The sequence below is a fragment of the Gekko japonicus genome, unplaced genomic scaffold, assembly GCF_001447785.1.
Source record: "Gekko japonicus isolate JY-2015 unplaced genomic scaffold, Gekko_japonicus_V1.1 scaffold677, whole genome shotgun sequence".
Classification (NCBI taxonomy): Eukaryota; Metazoa; Chordata; class Lepidosauria; order Squamata; family Gekkonidae; genus Gekko; species Gekko japonicus.
The window spans coordinates 793,010-801,279 of NW_015159730.1; positions in this window are offsets into that span (position 1 = coordinate 793,010).

The window sequence follows — 8,270 nt, forward strand, 5'->3', positions numbered from 1 at the left end:
TCTTCTCCTTCTCCTCCTCCTCCTCCTCTTTCTTCTTCTTCTCCTCCTCCTCTTCTTCTCCACCTCCTACTCTTTCTTCTTCTCCTCCTCCTCCTCCTCCTCTTCTTCTTCTTCTCCTTCTCCTCCTCTTCTTCTCCTCCTCCTCCTCCTCTTCTTCTTCTCCTCCTCCTCCTCCTCCTCTTCTTCTTCTCCTTCTCCTCCTCCTCCTCCTCCATTCAAATCATGTGAACACCTGAAGCTGTCTTCTGCTGGGTCAGATTCTTGGTCCACCATGGTCAGTATGGTCAACTCCGAACAGCAGTGACTCTCCACGGCTTCAGGGAGGCGTCCACATAACATCCTTCTTGATCCTTTAAATAAAGATGTCAGGTATGAAACGTTCGACATGGTCTACCACTGAGCCACAGCCCTTCTCCTTGTTATGTATTCTAAATTATGCAGAGCAGGGCTTTTTTTTCTGGGGGAAAAGGCTGGAACAGAGTTCTGGAACCTCTTCGACAAAATTCTTTTTAAAATGTTTAAAAGTTCATGAGTTTTCAGTATACAGATTGAAAACTTTATTTCCCTCTTGAGAGTTCTGGCACCTCTTTTTTTTTAAAAAAAAGCCCTGTATAAGGCGTGTCTAAACGTAGACCAAGGCATGTAAAAAGGTAAAGGTTCCCTTACTCGAAAGCCAGTCGAGTCCGACTCTAGGGTTGCGGTGCTCATCTCCGTTTCAAAGCTGAAGAGCCAGCGCTGTCCGAAGACGTTTCCGTGGTCATGTGGCCGGCATGACTAAACACCAAGGCGCACGGAACGCTGTTACCTTCCCACCGAAGTGGTTCCTATTTATCTACTTGCAATTTCTTGTTTTCGAACTGCTAGGTTGGCATGAGCTGGAACTAGAGACGGGAGCTCACTCCATCATGCGGCACCCGGGTCTCGAACTGCTGAACTACTGACCTTCCACAGCCTGCAGTTCAGCGTCTTAACCACTTGAGCCACCGCAGCTCCTGAGGAAAGGGTTACTGGGAGATTAAAGAAGCAAACAAAGGATACACATCCTCTCTGCCTGCTCTGATTGACATCTTAATTCTCAGGCTGCTAAAACTCGTGTGAGGACGGACTAGAGAAGTAGAACATAGAGCAAGAAAACTGAAATCCAATGTTTACTTACTAGCCCATCCTCATTCTATTGATTACCCAATTGGAGAATCCCAATCCTAAATAATTATGCATTTTGTCACCTTACTCTGGCGCAAAATACGTGCAGACTCTACCACTGGGTCCCTAAACTTAACAAGCTAGGACATTAGCATGCATAAACAAACATGTCAATTCTTTCATGACTACAGAGAGAGAACTTGCAAATCTCAACACTCCCAAAGAGCCTTTTTAAGGGAGCCAGTTTTCTGTTAGACAGCCAGTTTGGTATAGTGGTTAGGAGCGTGGACTCTAATCTGCGAGAACCGGCTTTGATTCCCCATGCCTCCACATGCAGCTACTGGTATGACCTTGGGTCAGTCACAAGTACTTTCAGAGCTGTTCTCTCAAGGACAGTTCTCGAGAGAGCTCTCTCTGCCCCACCTACCTCACAGGGTGTCTGTTGTGGAAAGGAGTTTGTGAGCCGCTCTGAGACTCCTTTGGGTAGTGAAGGGCGGGGTATAAATCCAATCTCTTCTCCTCTTCTTCTTCTACTTGGCTGCAAAATCTACCGGCAGCTGGTAACTGCTCACTTGGTCACTGCCCTCGAGAGGTGGGCAAGCACCCTTGCCTGCTGGAGAGGCTGCTGTCCAGAGGAGAGAGGGAGGGAGGGAGAAGGGGGAAGTGCTGCCCAGAGGCCTTCTTGCCCTCAGCTCTCCAAAAACCGGAGCTGGCCTCAGAACATGCCAGAGCATTGTGTACAATGCTGACTGACTCGTTGGGGTGTCAAAATTGTTCCAGTACTTACACACGGCCTAAATATGCCACCCATGGAATTCAAAGCACCCTTGTCATCAGGGGTCATTTCCTGCGGGAGCGCACAGGAGCGGAGCTCCGGCAGTAAGGAGCCCAGGGGGCGGGCACATGCAACAAGCCCCACCCCCTGCTCCCAGCAGCCCTCAGTCGGGCCACAAGGAGCAAGAAGCAGCCAGGTAAAAAATTTCCGGGCCCCCCCCCCCCCCGGCCCGCCTTGAGGTACAAGCTCTCCTTCCTCTGTGAGGGCAGATCTGCACATCCCCCCCCCCATAGCTAACATTCCAAAACAGTCCAGTGGAGCCTGAGTGGTGGGTGTTGCCTTCTGAAACACTTCCGGTGATGTCAGGGGGTGTGGCATATGCAAATAAGTTATGCTAATCAGCCCCTGCACCTCTTTTTCTATGAAAGGACCCCTGCTTGTGTCATTATAAAAATTAGAAAACGGGACATTGGGTCATCTCTTTCTCTACAAGAGAGGCATAAAGTATCTCTAGGTAAAAGTGAAGGTTTCCCTTGCTCGAAAGCCAGTCGAATCTGACTCTAGGGATGCGGTGCTCATCTCCATTTCCAAGCCAAAGAGCCAGCGCCGTCCAGAGACGTTTCCGTGGTCATGTGTCTGGCATGACTAGACGCTGAGGCACACGGAACACTGTTACCTTCCCACCGAAGTGGAACCTATTTATCTACTTGCAATTTCTTGCTTTCAAGCTGCTAGGTTGGCAGGCGCTGGGGCCAGAGACAGGAGCTCACTCTGTCTTGTGGCACTCGGGTCTTGAACTGCTGAACTACCAACCTTCCATTCAGCTGTTCAGCGTCTTAATCACTTGAGCCACCGCAAGATATATCATTGTCCCCATTTCAGACTTTCCTAATCAGCCAGCCTTGGGAGAACTATGTGATATAGTGCTATTCGACAGGACTCTGCGTATAATAAAGAGGCCACCTGGACAGCGCCAGTCAGGGTGCTGACGAATTCATGGCAGGCACCATTATTATCATTGTGGTCTCCCTTAACCTTCTACTTGTGTTAGGTTTATTTATTTAATTTATTTACATTATTTATAGTGTGCCTTTCCTGCGGGGTTCTCAAGGCAGATTATACAGGGCAAGTCAGTACAACAGACAAAATGGGGCATTCAGTAACCAAAGCATGATGATTTTAGGTCTGGAGCCATCAGAAAGAACTGAAGCATGGGATAACTATTAACATGTAAAGGTAAAGGTTTCCCTCGCTCGAAAGCCAGTCGAATCCGACTCTAGGGATGCAGTGCTCATCTCCGTTTCCCGTTTCTATGGTCATGTGGCCAGCATGACTAGATGCCAAGGCGCATGGAACGCTGTTACCTTCCCACCGAAGCAGTACCCATTTATCTACTTGCAAATTCTTGCTTTCGAACGGCTAGGTTGGCAGGAGCTGGGACCAGAGACGGGAGCTCACTCCGTCATGCGGCACTCGGGTCTCGAACTGCTGAACTACCGACCTTCCGGTCTGCAGTTCAGCATCTTAACCACTTGAGCCACCGCAGCCCCACTTAAGTATGAACATGACCCATTATTAATAGGGTTGCCAGCCACCACATGGCAGCTGGAGATCTCCAACTATTATAATGGCTCTCTAGATGACTAAGATCAGTTCCCCTGGAGAAAATGCAGCTTTGGAGGCTGGACTCTGTGGCATTACACCCTGCTGAGGTCCCTCTTCTCCCCAAACCCTGCCCTCCCCAGGCTCCATCTCCCAAACCTCCAGGTATTTCCCTGCCCGGAGCTGGCAACCCTACACATTAATTGGCATTAATTGGCATAAACATTACATAATAGGATCCTAGTTCCAGCAAGCTGTACACAGCGGTATAGACCATAGTCACTCACAATCATTTATCCAATTTTTGTGAATCATTCTGCACAGTGCGACCCTATTACCTGCGCAGAAAGTCTTAAGAACGTAAGAGACGCCAATGTTGGATCAGGCCAATGGCCCATCCAGTCCAACAATCTGTCACACAGTGGCCAGAAATACCAGGTGCCATCAGGAGGTCCAGCAGTGGGGCCAGGACACTAGGAGCCCTCCCACTATTGATACAGACCATCACTTGCCCCAGCCTGAGAGTTCCTATCTATACCTTGTGGCTAATAACCACTGATGGACTTCTGCTCCATATGTTCATCCAATTCCCTCTTGAAGCCGTCCATGCTTGTAGCTGCCACCGTGGCCTCCTGTGGCAGTGAATTCCATGTGTTAATCACTGCTCAGCAATTTCATTCTTCTAGAATAGTTCAGTTTTGCATCCTTTGCGGAAAGCCAGGAGACTGGGAGCTTCCCTCCCCTCCTCAGTTCTCAGTATTTAACCTTGCATCATGTGGTCAGCAAATGATAGAAATCTTTAGAAAATTACGTAAATATCACGTATATTTTTGATTTTTTTACTGAAAGGATTATCGTATACACATCCTTCAGACTACAGGGTTATAGGCTCGGTGCCTAGTTCTCGTTTTGTGCTGGCGGCACATTGCACTAATTTGGATTGTGGTGGATTGATCGCAACCCACCACAAAGATTATTCGCTTGCAATTTCAAAAACAAGCAGTGTTGTGAGTCACTGGGGTATGGTCAGAATTCACTGGATCAGGTGGGTTATTGGTGCCCCAGAGTCGTCGGATGCACATATAATTTAAAATCAACTGAAGTGGGTTTTGCACTCGTGCATATTAGAATTCACCCTTCCCCCCCAAACCCACCCTCTCCAGGCTCCACCCCCCCAAATCTCCAGGAGTTTCCCAACCCAGAGGTGGCAGCTCTAATTGCAAAGTTCCCACGATAATTGGCTCTGTCTCTCTTTCATGAATGGAGATACAACAGAAACAGCAGTATGACACTGTTGCCATGGCTACCATCAAACAGAAACCAAAACTAACCGAACACGGGCAGGGAAATCCCAGAATATACTACGTCATCCTTTTTTTAAAAAAGACTTCGTTTTCATCTCATTAAAAACTGATAAGCAAATAAACGCTTGAAAACAAAATAGCACAATTAAAAAAAAGAGTTACAAAAGATTTATATAATCCAGTTCACAATAGTCATAAAATTGCTCAGAGGATTCTACCATTCATGCAAAAGTGTATGTATTGTTCCTTAATGGAATATATCAGAGATTTTAGCCATCTTGGCAAGTTTCCAGGAGTTCTCTATGTAGCGGGCCGTTTATTCCCCCAATCCTCAACTCCTCAGCAATGGGGAAGTATGGCTGGTGGGTGGTAATACCTCAGTGAAGGAGAAGTGGGGCTGGGTGAGTAAATGGGAAGCCTAGTTTACCCCCACACAAAATGGGACAGGTGTGACCCCACCTGACAATGTTACAACTTCATCTAACAAGGAAAGCCCACTATAGCTCTGAATATAAAGGAACTTCATATGTTCAGTCTTTAGCTAACAAAAACTAATTTAAACCCCCACACTTTGAATAGAAAGATCTCAGACTACCCAGAGGTGTACCGGACTAGAGAAGCCATACTGGTTTGGCTCTCCCTTAGAAAATATATACATTGGCATTGGTTGGAATCTGTCTCTACCACCAAATTCACAGATGCTTTGGAAGGCAGAGAATTAAAGCTAGGGCTAATAATGTAGCCCTGCTATTAGTAACACAAGAGGTTAAGTTTCAAAAAAAGCCACTGAAGAAAAGAGTCAACCTAAGTCACTGATGATATCTAAAGGTTTTCCTTGCCTGGAAAAAAAATTTTTTTCGGGGGGAGAGGGGTGAAATTAAGGGGGAAAAACACACACCATGTTTGTCAAATATTTTCTCTGCTGTTCAGAATACTTTGGAAGGCAAGGTTTTAAACAAACACCCTTTTAGCTGTCCTGTAGACCCTTGCAGTGCTTTCCAATGTAAAATGGTCGACAATATTATCTCCTGGCACGGTATACACACATCCAGCTCTGAAATCGTCTTCTCTGTTTAGACTCCTGATATCGGCAGGATGTGAAAGAAAATCCCATATCTATCTATATATATAAAAGAAAGTCCCCTCACCGTAAAATCAACGCCCAGGCCAAACCCCTGGACCTAGAAACACGAAATTCGGGGAGAGTGCTCCTACCATGACGTAGATACTCACTAAGAAGGGATTTTTTAAGAAATTCGACCCCTAAGGGGGTCAAAAGGGCTAAAATGTGCTCCCCCATTGCTCCCTAATTGGCTGCCAGGCTGCTGCCTCCTTGCACCCCCCACCCTCTGACTGATCAGCTGCAGAGCTCAGTGTTCTGAGGTAAAAAAAACAACCCAGTTACAGGGGACTGCAGAAAGCTAATGACAGTTGAGGAAATCAGGAATGGCCAACTGCTTGTGACTTGCTGTAATGCTGTTGGCCCAGCCTCCCCATGGCTTTAACCCCCCCCCACCTCCTACACCTGACAGGTGGCTGTCTGTCAGGTGCAGCAGCAGTTGCAGGGTGCTTAAAGCCACCAGGGAGCCTGCCCCAGCAGCAATGCCTTAGTGACCCTGCCAGCCCAACCTCCACAGTGGCTTCTAATACTCCTCCCGCCTCCTACATGTGACAGGCAGCTGCCTGTCAGGTGTAGGAGAGGAGGTGGGATGCTTACAGCCAATGTGGAGGTTTGCTCAGCAGGATTGTCTGAGCCCTGCTGCTGGCCCAGCCTCCCCAATGCCTTTAAACACAATCCCCCCCCAACACCAAACAGGCAGGTGTCTGTCAGGTGTAGAAGCAGGGCCAGGGTACTTTAATCCATCAGGGATGCCGCCCCAGCAGGATCACCTTAGCGATCCTGCTGGCCCAGACTCACCAATGGATTTAGCCACACTCCCACCCACTATGGAAATATACCCCAAATTTGTAGAAAAGTGGTTTCCTGTATTAGGTTATTTAACTTCTCACAATGAAAATTCTAGAAAATTGGTTCATATGAACTCGCTTAATATCTGATTGCTTGGATGGTGTTTTGAATACGTAGTTATGTCCCACTTCTTAAATGTAACATAAATGAGAAGCAATTTTGTTAAAAATGGGGGAGGTATGCCCTCCCCCCCAATTCAATTCCAGGCCAAACCCCTGCACCAAGAAACCCAAAATAAGGGAAGTGCATTCTTACCATGACGTCAGCCCCCCCACAAAGAGATTTCTGAGAAACACGACCCCTAAGTGGGTAAAAAAGGGGCAAAATGTGTTCCCATAATTGTTTTCAATGTGCCTGGCAGGTTGCTCCCCCCCCCCATTGGTCAACTGTGTAGTTCAGAGTTCTGAGGTAAAATCTGCCTGTTTGCACCCACCTCCCTCTGATTGCTCAGCTGTGGGTCTCAATGTTCTGAGGTAAAAACACGGTTAGAAGAGACTGCAGACAGTTGAGGACAGTTACAGAAATCATCGATTCAAGACTCCTGAATGGACATTTTTCAAAAAAGCCAGCATGGTAATTGAGTTAATGAATGTTCATGGGGAGATAGTAAAGGACCTTTCTAGGAGCCATTTTGATGTGTGCCTCCCTCATGAACCTGAAGAAATGTCCACCACATCACCACTCCCTCAGACCTTCTCCTCACACCTCTCACCTCGTACTGCCCTCAAGAAAGCTCCTGGCAAACGTGGAGCCAGATACAAGGAGGAGGCAACTTAGGAATGTGGCAAAGACATTTACACATAGTACACCCTGAAATGCTCAAAACAACACAGTCTCCATATGAGCAAAACAATCCAGGAACAAGTAGAAAGGCCATCACTTTCGTGGAAGGTAGCAGGAGTTGATTTAACAGACGACTGCTTCTTAAATGGACGATTCTATGTGGCCTGCTACAGAGTGAGCTCACCAAGCAGCCTGGTGATCCCAGCACCTGAGGGAAGAACCACCAATATGGTCTACAGAGAGGTCCTTCAGAAGGGGTGGGGGACAGTACAATCTCCTCCATTAGAATTCCTACAACAAATGCTACATTTCAAACTTCACATCATCAGTACTATAACTGGATTTACAGAATGTTAATACCGTAGCGAAGCACGGGTACCAGGCTAGTGGTTGGATAAGATAGGGCCAAGGATTTTGTCTGATGTCCTGTTTTCCACTCAGAGGCCAAGCACGGGAGTGGGTGGAGAACAGAAACACTTAACTAGGGTACGTCCTAGGCTATAAGTACATTGCCATGGTTATGGTCTATTTATTATATTTTACAAATAATCAGGGCTATTTTTGGGCAGGAACGCACAGGAACGGAGTTCCGGCTGGCTTTAGAGCTGGCCATGCCCACTACAGCCAAAACGTCTGCGTGCGTGGCTACAGAGGGAAGGCCTGGAGAGCAAACCCCACCACCAACTCCGAGGCA